Here is a 12,945-nt window from a genome sequence, read left to right as displayed (position 1 = left end):
TTTTATGACCTACCACAAAGCTTTTAAAGTTAAAAATAAACGATTTGTTGTATCTTTAAATTATAAAGATATTTTCTATCAGTTAGTTTCCTTTTTATGTAAATTTAAGTGGATGACTACAAAGAATTTTACGAGAAAAGCAATAAATCAGGGGGACTTAATAAAAAGACGCTACACTTTTTTTTCTCCGTGATAGATGTCCCCTTCTGACATTTCCATTTCCCTCTCACACAAGAACTTTGTGGGTTTGCGGAAATCTTTATAGCAAAATCTCTTGAGACACTCGTCAAGACTCCGTCATATTTTCCTCCCCGCAACATTTTTTTATCTGTCTGATTCAAATGCCACAACGAAAGGGCGGCGGGGGTTGAGAAAAGTGAAAAAGCCCGATGAGGCGGGGATGAAAATTGGTAGAATTTTGATTGTGGCAAGTTGAAGGAGAAAGATGATCCAGATGGTGGAGTTAGGTCCATTAAAAAGTCGTAACTTGGCATTTTACGAGATAATTTTATTATTTCAACAAGAGAAAAGAAAGAAAAAAGAGAGTTAAGACCAAAACCAAGAAGTTGACGAATTGGCTTGATTATCCTTCACTATAAACTTGTTAATGCCAGTAATGCAATTTTGAGTCATGTAAAAGGAAAATTTTATATGTAGCTAGTTGGTTTTTTTTTTTTTTTTTTGTATCCCCCCTTCCCTAACCCCCCTTACCCAGGTCTTAGGTCATGAGACCTATTTTGACCATAGTTCCCGATATTTAGACAAACACCTAGCACATTATTTGCTGTACTCTTTCGGTTTACACGTTGACATTATTGTTTTTAATGAATCGCGCGATCTTTTTAAGGGGTTCGGTATGCTTGAACTCTAAACACAGGCCTAGAATGTCCCTAACATTTAGATTAGGGCATATAGGGCTGCAAGAGTTTATAAGCTCCTCCCGACCATTTGTGTAACGGCTGCACCTAAATAGGACATGATCTATGTCCTCATATGTGTGACATTCGGAACACAATGGATCATCAACTATTGAGATTCTGCTCAAATGAGCCCTTAGTCCATTATGATTTGATAGAATACGGCTAATTGTTGTAATACATTCTCGATTCATATCTTTCATTTCTTTATACCAAGTTTGCATCTTACAGTTTGGCAAAATAGAATAGCAATATCTTCCCATATCGTCAATTTGCCACGACCATCTCCATTGCATTAAGCATTCCCATCTGACCACAGCAAACCAGTCGTCCGTTCTCCTAATTTCTCCCAAAGAGTCTGAGGCGCATGCACCTCTTCTAGCTGCTTCATCCGCCTTGTCATTCCCCAAGATACCTACATGCGAAGGAACCCACGCCAGGAACACCGATTTTCCTCCATGTAACAGTATTTCCAAGAGTTTTGCAATTTCTCGAAGAACATGCCACTCCTCGTGAGTTCCATTATAACTCTTTATACTAAGCATGGCCGACATAGAGTCTGACAAAATACATATTTTCATGTGATTCGACGGTTCCTCAATCACTGTTTCCAAGGCTAACTTGATTGCTACTACCTCAGCTGTATAATTTGATGAATTGGGATTGAGAGGCAAAGACCTTTGTACATCAGTCGTAGAATCCCATATTCCTGATCCAACTCCTTGACTACATTTTGACCCATCAGTGTATATGACACGGGATTGCGAGTGTCGCTCCTGGTATAGAAGATCCCTTACGAACCCATCCGCGGCAATGCTCCAGAGATCTTTAGGGAATCCCCTGAGCTGTTCCCAAACACTAAATGAAACCTCAATATTAATTATTTCTGAAGACGTTGCTTCTATCTGTCTTTCCTGTTCTAGTCTAGAGCTCCATCCCATTTCCTTCAGCGCCGTTACAGGCATAGTGAGAGAATGTTGCACTCTAATATTTTGCAATTGATCAATGTCAGTCCAGAGGTCTGGTTGCCGTACTGCTGCCCTGATTAGAAATCTTTCTATTATTAGGTTGAATCGCAATTCCAAGGGACATATTCCAGCCAAAACTTCCACTGTTAATGTATGGGTAGACTTCATGAGACCAAGACACACTCTGAGGCATCTCCATTGGATCCTGTATAATTTTAATAAGTGACCCCTGGCTGCTGTGCTGAATACGATGCATCCATATTCCAGTATTGATCTTACTGTGGTTATGTACAGTATTCTAAGCACCGAAGGATGAGCTCCCCATTTCTGTCCACATACAGCCCTCAAAAAATTAATTCTTTTGCTACAGGAAGCCATAATATGTCTTATATGAGATGCCCAGAGACATTTCACATCGAAAACAACCCCAAGGTATTTGAAAGACGATACCCTTTGCACTACTCTTTGATCGCACTCTATTTGAATGTCCGGTGGATTATGTTTACGAGTAAACAACATAAAGGCAGATTTAGGGATTGATAGAGCTAGGCCTTTACTTTCTAAGAAAGTTTGAATATCTTTACAAGCTCTAGATAGGGTAGATTGAATGATTACTGGATCTGCGTGAATAATTCCTATAACTATATCGTCTGCGTATTGCAGAATGAAACAAGAACCCGGAATAACTGATTCTAATTCACGGACATAAAGGTTGTAGCATAGGGGGGACAACACCGACCCTTGAGGCAACCCTCTATACCCTGTCCTAATCATCTGAACCATTCTGTTACAATAAAATTTAAAATTTCTTTCTGACAAGAGTCGGCTAAGAAGAACAGCTACCTTTAATGGCAAACCACTGGTAATAAGATCTCGGCATAGAATGTCTATTAACACGTTGTCGTATGCAGACTTCACGTCTAAAAATACGCAACCTAGCATTTCTTTCTTTGCCCATGATAATTGTATCTGTAGGTGCAGTTTAGATAAACAATTTTGTGTACCTACGCCGCTTCTAAATCCCATTTGGGATTTCGGAACCAAGTCAAACTGTTTTGCCCACGACTCCAGTCTGCCCAAAATCATCTTTTCAAAGAGCTTACGTACTGTTGATAGTAAAGATATTGGCCTAAAATGGTCACAATGCGTCCCATCCTTGTCTGGTTTCTTTATCGCGATTATTTTCGATACCAGCCATGACTCTGGAATCAATGTTGTATCAAGAATCCCATTAAAAATATTCAAGATTACTGTCAATGCGTCTGGCGGCAAATTCTTGAGAAGGCTCGCTGTGATCCTATCCTCTCCAGCAGCTTTATTCTTGATACTATTTAAAGCTGTCATTAATTCAAGCTTAGAGAAATTGTTCCAACCTGTTAAATGGTTAATGTTCTCAACCTCTTGATGAAACTCTTTACTCACGTAGGAGGAAGCTAGCTTATCTGCAAATTCTTCTAACACGTTACTGTCCATGGGAGCACCTTGCCTTCTGTTTTCTCCACGGAAAGATCTTGCCATGTTCCAAAGTTCACATAAAGATGTGGAATTTGAGAATCCCTCACATCTTTTTCTCCAACTCTGAATACGTTTTCTCCGAAACATGTTTTTGGCCTTAGCATCTACTTTTTTATAAGCTAAAAAAGCTTCTCTTGTACCCAAGGATCTAAAATTTCTAAACTTCTGTCTTCTCTCTTCCCACACATTCAAACATTCCGCATCAAACCATACCTTATCCCTAGTCGAAGAACCATTAGAATTATTCACTGCCCTTTGAGCTGAAACTGCTGCTTCCCACATAACTTTTACTAATTGCTCTAGCTTTTGAATATGAGTACTTTGTTCATGCATGCAATTGTTTAGGGATCTAGTGACAATTTGTCTATATTTATTCCAGTCTGTCCGTGCATCTCTAATGGGAGTCTCATATAAGTGTTCTTCATTTCCGATTCTCACCCTAGGATTTCTGAAGGTAGTGATTATGGGAATGTGATCGCTGCCAAAAGATTCATCTAAAAGGGCCCAATTCCAAAACATACTAGAATTAGGAGTGGCCAGGGTAATATCAATTGCACTACTCGTGTTTGGTGGGCATGCAATTCTTGTCGGTCTACCATCATTAAGCACTATCAATCCATTATCTTCAATCCAACCCTGTACCGATCTTCCCCTAGAATTCGTGGTATTTGAACCCCATAATTCTGCATGGGCGTTAAAGTCGCCACCAACCAGTATATTTCTACCTCCGGTACTCATAATGCGGTTAAGGTCATTTGTTCTAATTTGAGTAGTATTTGGAATGTACACAGAAAACAACCCAAAACACTTTTCTTGCCACCTAACCTCTGCACCTACTATTTCACATGCCGTCTCATCAGAATCTAGAATATTGATGCGTGTTGCCGATATATTACTTTTAACTCCTATCATAACACCCCCACCCCTATCTGTGCGATCATTTCTAAAAAGATTAAATCCCGGAATCCTTACGTGACACCTTGGGGTTACTTTAGTCTCTTGCAAAAGAACAACATCAATTTTTTCTCTTTCGCACAATAAAATAATATCCTGGAGTTTGGAGCGGATCCCATTAACATTCCATTGGAGAATCCTGAGTCTACTTAAGTTTTCACTGTCCATGATTATTACCCAAAAGTGAATTAAGAAGCTTCGGCCAGATTTTTTCCAATAAGGGCAACACTACCTCTTTTACCATTTTCAGAATTTCTTCGTTCAAACCTAGTTTGCTCATACACCATAAAAGTATGTCTTTCCAATTAAAGCCATCAATTAGATTTTCCTGTTTATTTTGGTCTTTCTGAAGTGCTGACACCTTTCTTTTTACTTCAGGAGTATTCGGAGGGCTCTTAAACCTTGCATTCTTTTTCCCGTACAGTTTGTCATGGTCAGAAGCCCACTTGAACCAAGCATTCTCTTCTTCTACGTCAAGCATATCCTTACTCTTTCTTTTTAATGGACCTTTCTTACCCCGAGAGTTTCCTTCAAAAGGTTCTTCCTCATCTGATACAAAAATACTTGAAATATCATCTTCGACCTCTAATCCTTTGAACCTATTCTGAGATCCTACTTTAGGAAATTCTTTCTTATAGTTCCCCTTTTCTTTATAATTTTGCGATCCATTATTTTTTACAACATTAATTGATGTATCCTTACGCCATAATATGGACTTTGCTTCGTTTCTCCTCGCAATAATTTTTTCGATAACTCTGTCCTTGATTTCATCTACTCTAGGGCAGGTGTGATTTTTATCCCTGTAGACTCTGTTGCAATTAGGACACTGGAAAGATCCTTCAACACATGGGAAGGTATTTTTTCCTTCTTCATGAATGAGGCCACATCGATCACATCGTTTTCTATTTCCACAATGAGACTCAGAGTGACCCAGTTTGAAACAAGTCCTACATTGCATAACTTTCGGGGCATAGGGAATTACAGAGATTCTTAACTTGTTTAGAATAACATATTCTGGAAGTATTGTCCCTTCGAAAACCACCCTGATGAAAGGGGTCCGTTTAATGTTTTCCACTCCATTGATCAATACTTTCTTTACCAACCGTGAAACCTCGATAATTTTTATTTTCTCATCTGATCCTTCAAGAATGCCATAAGCAGATCCTCCCACTAGTTCCACAACTTCAGCACAATCGTTCATCAAGATCTTCCCACTTATTTCAGCTTGAACCGATGGAATGTAAACGAAAAACCTTTCTCCAAAATATTTGTTATTAGCCAATTCATTTGCTTCATTCTTGTTCTTAAAAAGGATTCTCAACTTATCCCTATTCACAGGATCTATTAAATCGATGGACTGATATTTTTTGAATAATTCCGCGGATACCTTAGGCACGTTCAATGAGTACCTCTCCTTCCCTCTCAAATACACCACATAAGGTCCGAGGGCTTTATCGCCATACTTTCTCACTCTCTTTAGAAGCATTTGTCCCTGATTATCAACAACATCCATCTCATTTACACCTAATTGTGTGATCTCGGTTATCCCATTATCAGTTCCAGTGGGCTCACTAATACCACCAGGATCCGGTGGCTTCGCAGCCCCACTCAACTCCATACTCGGATACTTGTGTGTAGATACACGGATAGACGCTCCCCTCTTAGCCTAATAATTAACACACGTTTAAATGTGTGCCCACCACTACTACTAGACTTAATCCAGTCACCGACTAGCTCTCGAGCTGTCCACTTCAAATCAGCTCCAGAAAAAGCCCAAAAAAACCCAATAAAAATACCCTAAATAAATAATAATAACCCAAAAAATATAGATACTTCAAAATAATAATCCAATAATAATATTAATAATAACAGAATGTAATTCAAATATGAAAGAATACGATCAAGCTCTATCCGACCACACAGTGTGTACTCTTCGATAGCCAGAGAACGAATGAGCTAGTTGGTATACTAAAAGAAAATTGCACATGAGTGTTCTAATATCTTCTTTTAGAGACTGTTATGAGACACAAACTGTTAAAACATAATTATGCATTGGATACGTTAAAACGACATTGTGAAGAATCTTCTTAGCGAAAATTCAAATGGGATTAGAAATGAACAAACAAAAACATTAATCTACTTTATCGAAGCTTGTCTTAGGTCCATTGAAAATCCAAAGTTTATATTGTAAATCGATTGATCTTTGAGATCCTCAGCAGACCTACGACTTAATGAGAAATTAATGATAATAATTTACTCATTATTTTGATTATAATTCTGCTAAGCCATTTCGGATAAAAAGAGTACGGAAAGACACCTTAACTCTCCAGAAAAATTTGTATACACAACCACTACACTGAGAGAAATCCGAAAAAGTTAAAATAAAATTCCGGAAATGTTTATTTTACCCTTCAGTATTGATCCAAAATCGACGTAAATATTACGCTTTTTGTATTAAGGGTTAAAGTTACCCTTTTTTATGTTAATTTAACCCTTAAAAAGGTGTAAAATTAACATTAAAAAGTGTTAAAGTTATGAGGAAAAAAGTTAATCGTACCCCCGTTTTTTCTCCGTGTATGTATGTAAATATGATTTTTTTTAATAAAGTGTTCGTATATCCTTGTCAATTCTTAGACCAATTGACCTTGCATCTATACGCATTTATAACTTTTAAAAATAAAGACAATTTTAAGAACTAGGGTAAAGTGATACAAGTTGGACATAGTGTTGCAAGTTGGACAATTCTCCGGTACAAGTTGGACATGACTTTTTTCTTGATAAATACAGTACAAAATTTGTTTTTAAGCACAAGGAACCAAATTATTAAGCATTAAAAATATACAAATAAAAATGAAGTACTAAATTTATCAAGACTAAAAGCCCTGTCCAAATTGTACCATTGTCCAACTTGTACCACTGTCCAACTTGTACCACTTTACCCTATGCCCTTATTTCTAAGATAGAAAGAACTAAATTTAGGTTGAATATTTAGTGTTAACTGATATATAATATTTCGGCATTAAAAGATTTATGGCTCATCATCATCAGGATCAGCTTTAAAATTAAAAACTACTTAAAGAAGTGTGACGTTTTCATATCATCCCTTTATGAAAACTTTTTTATATCACCTGCAAAACTTAAAGATTTTTAACACTTTAAATAAATAAATATTTTCATAGGTGAATCTGAATCACTTTTTAAAGTTTGATTTAAATATTTGACTTAAATCTTTACAGTTTAACTAAAAACTAGGGAATAGTTTAGGCTAATTTTATGTCAAACATCCAAATAATACGTAACTATTAGTAATGTCTACACAAAGGGGCAATACTAGCCCACTTTACAACTTAATCGTTATTACTTATTAGAGATCGTGAAAGCAGCCGAAAGTCAGTACAGATAGACAACGAGTTACTCGGAATATTCTTATCAGGACAAGAAAGTAATCCGACCGAATTGAAACTGATCTCTTCCTCTTGTTTCGACTCTTCAACTGAACAGAACTGTCACACTTACTAAATATAATTAAGTTTAAATTTATTGGCCTCTAAACTGTTGTAATTTATAAAAGAAAAATTCTTGATTTGTATGAAAAATCTTTCTTACGACTTAATATAAGACACATTTATCTCTTGTATTATATACAAATGCTACGATGATGAGCGGTATAACTGAAAAAAAACTGAAAATAAAGGAAAGTGGTCTGCCTTTGAATGCGGCAGTCTTTGAATGTTTCAATTTTTCTCTTATTTTTCAAAGCAAAAATTCTACTTTATGAACAATAGTTAATACTATTAACTATTTTCTATCAACTTCGCTTAACAAAATGGAATTTTAGCTTTGGGAAATAAGAGAAAAATTGAAGCATTCAAAAACTGACGCTGTTGCGTGTGCAAAATTTCTCGGAGTGTATTGGTGGTGATTTTATGACGAGGCGACGAGGTCGCCTAAAGCGGAGAGAATTGGAGGGCTTGCGGAGTGCTAAGAGAAAAATTTGCCCAGCTCCATCTCTTCCACCACGGACCTTCGAGGAGAAAACATCTCCGTCCGTGGGCTACTCCACCGCCAGCACCACAGCCACCCATTTGAGCCACCCAGGGGTCTCCCTATACACCAGAGCTGCCTGGATCATCCTTCAAACTTGGAAGCCTCCCCCAATCCCATGCACCCAACCACCGATGGAGTGCCCTCACCGGAGGGCACAGGGGAGCGTGGGACATAGTCCCTGCCCCCGACGGAAGGACCATGGAAGGAAGGAAGGATTGGGAATAGGGAGAGGAATTGATATGAGGAATGTTTAGGATTTAGAAGGAAGATGTGGAAATTAAAATGATTTTCGTATCATTTTGGCGCCCGAGTAAATGAAATATGTGAGTATTTCTGTTTATCCCATGGAATATTTGTTGGCTCTTAATAGTGCATTTTTGGGCAATTTGGTGCGCAACTTTTTGAGGGATTAACGGTGGTCATTGATAAGCCCGTCCGTGGTGAAGAGCGTTGTATTTATTACGCCTTCTGCGTAATTAATTAGCGTAAAATATTCATACAATTTTTCAGTTAGATTTTTTCCGTAAAGTTTTCTATTACAAGTAGTTTTTCTGGATTTTCTCTAGATTTTCTTTTTTTTCTTTCGAATATGAGTAATTTCTATTTTTTCTTCTTAATTTTTTTTGAGATCTTTTTTTTCGTTTTCTTTTGCTCCATTGAGAGAGACTTAAAGTTGAAGGATAGCCTTTCCCGACCTATTTTAGTTGGAAAAACAATTTAGCGACCTAAGGGTCGAAAGAATTTCCTGTTTTTGAATTTTTATGTTCAATGCAGAGAAACAAATTCATCAAAAATTCATACCCAATTTTTCCGTTGGAATTTAGTTATTAGTTTCAATAAGAAACTGATTCACCGTCTTGGGATTTTTTTTTGCTCGATCGTAAGAATATTTTTGGCATTCCAAATATTGGATTTATAGTGCCTAGGCTGATGTAAGCCATTGTTCGTTACGGTTAAGCAGTTTGTAGTCCAAAGTCAGGTGAACTCAGAGTAGAATATGGGACATTTTAAGAAAACTTGGGTGTATTTAGGACTTGGGAAATCGGCTGAAACTTTCTTTTCCTCTTCTAAGATGGCTTGGCCAATTTTTACCCCCAAGTTTTACAAAAAAAGCTCTCGTTTTCCATTAATTTTTAACTAGGATCTATTACCTAGGCCTCAGAGTAAAATGGAGAAAGTGGGGGGACATCATCCTCTACTTAGATTGGTCCTGGCGTTTCGAGAGTGGGTGGGGGGAGAGACTCCTTACCTCGTCGGTACAAGTTGGGGGGTACACATGCTAATGCATTTTTGTTTGATTGGGGTATAGTAGTTCTTAATTTCTAATTTTTTTTTCTTTTGATTAAAGTTCAATTTTTTTTGCATTACGTCTAAAAATGATTTTTATTAATTATATATCAAGAATAGTTTACGGTTGAGTGTTTAATTAAATAATCGTACAGTCCAGACTGCCCAAAACAAAATTTTTTAGGAAAATCAAGGGTATATTTGGGACTCGGTGGAAGGTCTGAGATTTTCTCGTTTTCCGGTGAGCTTGGTTCTGCTGTGGCTTAGCAAATTTTAACCCCCAAATGTAAGTATTCCTAGCTCATTTCCCCATTAATGGATTAACCATTGGCCAAGATCTGCTATCAAGATCAAGCAGGTTGGGAAATATGGGGGGATGTCGTCCTCTATCTAGCCTAGATCAATTCTGGTCGTTTCGTAAGCGGGAGGAGGGAGAGATTTCTCGTCTTGGTGGTATGAGCTGGGGGGGGGGTGTGCATGTCTTATAATGCGTTCTTAATGCAAGGGCCTAGTCGTCGGAAACGGGGAGAAATTCGTCTTTGGTATTAAATCGTGTATAGAGGGTACTTTTCAATTTTTTAAATTCTATAAATATTATAATTCTAAATCCAGAAGAAATACTTGCACTTATTATAAAGTAATGGTCAATAATTTAATTTTTCAACTCTTTTTCCAAAAATAATTTTCATAGTATTTTGTAATTAACGTAGTTTACAATTTGTAAGAGAGCATGGGCGAGCAAAGAACAGAGAAAATTTAATTTTTGTTTTTTTTAATTTTTTGTCATCACTTTCTTGTTCGTGAACGGAGGATTAGTTAGGTAGGCCACCGATCAATTTGGAAAGACTTTAATTAAAATAAAGTCCTCCACCTTTAGGGTGTTCATTTTGATCGTCGATAATCGACCTAAATGGATTCAGTTTTAAGCTGAACCGAACTTAGTTCGTCCATTTCGATTATTAAATCCTTTTATCCCTCTTAGGACATCTTCGCGCGCTAGTGTCTCTTGTGGGAAATTAATTTGTAGTGACATTTTTTTTTGTTACATGCAGATTTGATTAGGTATCTGCCATTAGAGCCATACCAATCAGTTTTTTTTCTGACCAACACCTTATTCTTCTCCTCCTACGTCATTTGACGTCACGTATATTTTGGACACCTCGAAACGATTATCAATTTTTAATTCTTTGACTAGAATGAATTTAATGGTCGCGAATTTTTACCCACGTCTCCGCAGTTGCAGGCAGCCACATTCCTTGGAGCAGGTTGTAAATCTCGAATAGAACGTTTTTATTTATTGTTCGAGGCAGTTAGGGCAGTGTCGGTGGAAAGAGGGGTTTTTTCTTTGCCCTTCAGGCTTTCTTTTTCCCCAACACTGTAATTCGGCTGAGATTCCCCTTTCCGCTTCGAAGTCGGTACGCGGTGTGTTTCTCAGCGGAATAGCTGAGTACCTGTTCTAATTATAATGGTGCCGAGGCGGGATGACTGGGGAATTAGGCCGCGACTATTTGTCCTATTAATTTTCTTGTAGATCGTATTAGATCCTTGGTGATCGGATTTTGAGGTGATCCATCTTTAAATTAATTTCTTAATGAATTCTTTCACTTTAAAAATAATTGTTGAGATAATTAGGAAATTTCGATGGCGCTAAAATTTTAGGACGGCCTTTATGTTCGAAATATTTATTATCTTAGCACACAAAATAGCATATTTATCTTCAAGTTCTTTAATTTTTCTCCTTTAAAATGGATTTTCTGTTTTGGGTGATACGATTGGAACATGCAGGTTTTATCGCTGGCGCTAAATTATTAGGACGGCCACTTAAGGCGAAATCCTTGATGTCTTCTAGTCACTTACTTGGAATCAGGAGTCTGTTTTCCCTTTCTTTCCCTTAATTAAATATTAAGTCTGGTTGAATGCGCCTGTTCTGTCTGAAATTGGACGATTGGAATAATGGAATTCTTTCGCGGGCGCTAAAGTTTTAGGTCGGCCATTAATCGCGAGATTCCTTATTGCCTAGTCGGCTATTTAAGATTGAGATCGCTAAGTCGCTAGTTTATTTGTTTTTACTCGTTTTCTCTGGAACAAATTGCTCACCAATGCTACTCCCTTTGTTTTCTTTTCCTTGTTCTTTATCTATCAAGATCTTTAATTGTAAAATCTTTAAAATTGTTAACCAAGAAACTTGAGTTATTTGTATATGGACAAGGTCCCCTTAGGGGTTTGAAAATCTTTTTTTTTTTCTTTTTTTTTGGTAACTCCGGGGTGTGTGTTGCGTGTGCAAAATTTCTCGGAGTGTATTGGTGGTGATTTTATGACGAGGCGACGAGGTCGCCTAAAGCGGAGAGAATTGGAGGGCTTGCGGAGTGCTAAGAGAAAAATTTGCCCAGCTCCATCTCTTCCACCACGGACCTTCGAGGAGAAAACATCTCCGTCCGTGGGCTACTCCACCGCCAGCACCACAGCCACCCATTTGAGCCACCCAGGGGTCTCCCTATACACCAGAGCTGCCTGGATCATCCTTCAAACTTGGAAGCCTCCCCCAATCCCATGCACCCAACCACCGATGGAGTGCCCTCACCGGAGGGCACAGGGGAGCGTGGGACATAGTCCCTGCCCCCGACGGAAGGACCATGGAAGGAAGGAAGGATTGGGAATAGGGAGAGGAATTGATATGAGGAATGTTTAGGATTTAGAAGGAAGATGTGGAAATTAAAATGATTTTCGTATCAACGCATTCAAAGGCATGTCACTTTCCCCCAAAATTCTTCTCAATAATTTGCAAAAACACTTTCAATTTGTTCTTTTAAGGCTTTTACACATTTATCAATCAAGAAAATTACATCTGCAGAACGTCAAACTCCCATATAAAATGCATATGGCAGTAACTGCCACTTGGTCCTTCCGAGTGCAGTTTTTTGTTTTTGCAACATATTTACATTAATATTTAATTTTTATTAAAAATTTTATAACGAAAAAATAGCCAGATAAATTCTGCACGCATTCAATCAGGCCTCCAGGCGAAATGATATATTCTTCACTATAAAAAATTAAATTGAAAACTAAATTGGCAGCGGCTGCCACTAGGGTCCTTCCAAGTGTTAAGATCATCGATTTAAGTCATTAACATAAACTTCTGTTACCTAAGACCGTCTTCAGACTAGAGGTTTAGCCCAGTTCCCGAGGGTCTCAAAACTTTAAACAGCAACCGATTGTATTGATTTTTCAAAATGTAATAGGTCATTTGCCCTTAATAA

The 12,945-nt window shown here is 37.7% G+C and overlaps 1 protein-coding gene across 1 annotated transcript in view; it reads right to left on the bottom strand.

The window, feature by feature from the left end:
• The window catches only part of LOC129810382 (uncharacterized), a 51,606-nt gene that overhangs the window by 19,334 nt on the left and 19,327 nt on the right, over positions 1–12,945 (bottom strand). The gene's annotated exons all lie outside the window — the stretch shown is intronic.

This window comes from Phlebotomus papatasi, chromosome 1, assembly GCF_024763615.1.
Source record: "Phlebotomus papatasi isolate M1 chromosome 1, Ppap_2.1, whole genome shotgun sequence".
In the NCBI taxonomy this organism is placed as follows: Eukaryota; Metazoa; Arthropoda; class Insecta; order Diptera; family Psychodidae; genus Phlebotomus; species Phlebotomus papatasi.
Note: the sequence above shows the minus strand (reverse complement) of the source record. Positions and strands in the feature narration are given on the sequence as shown.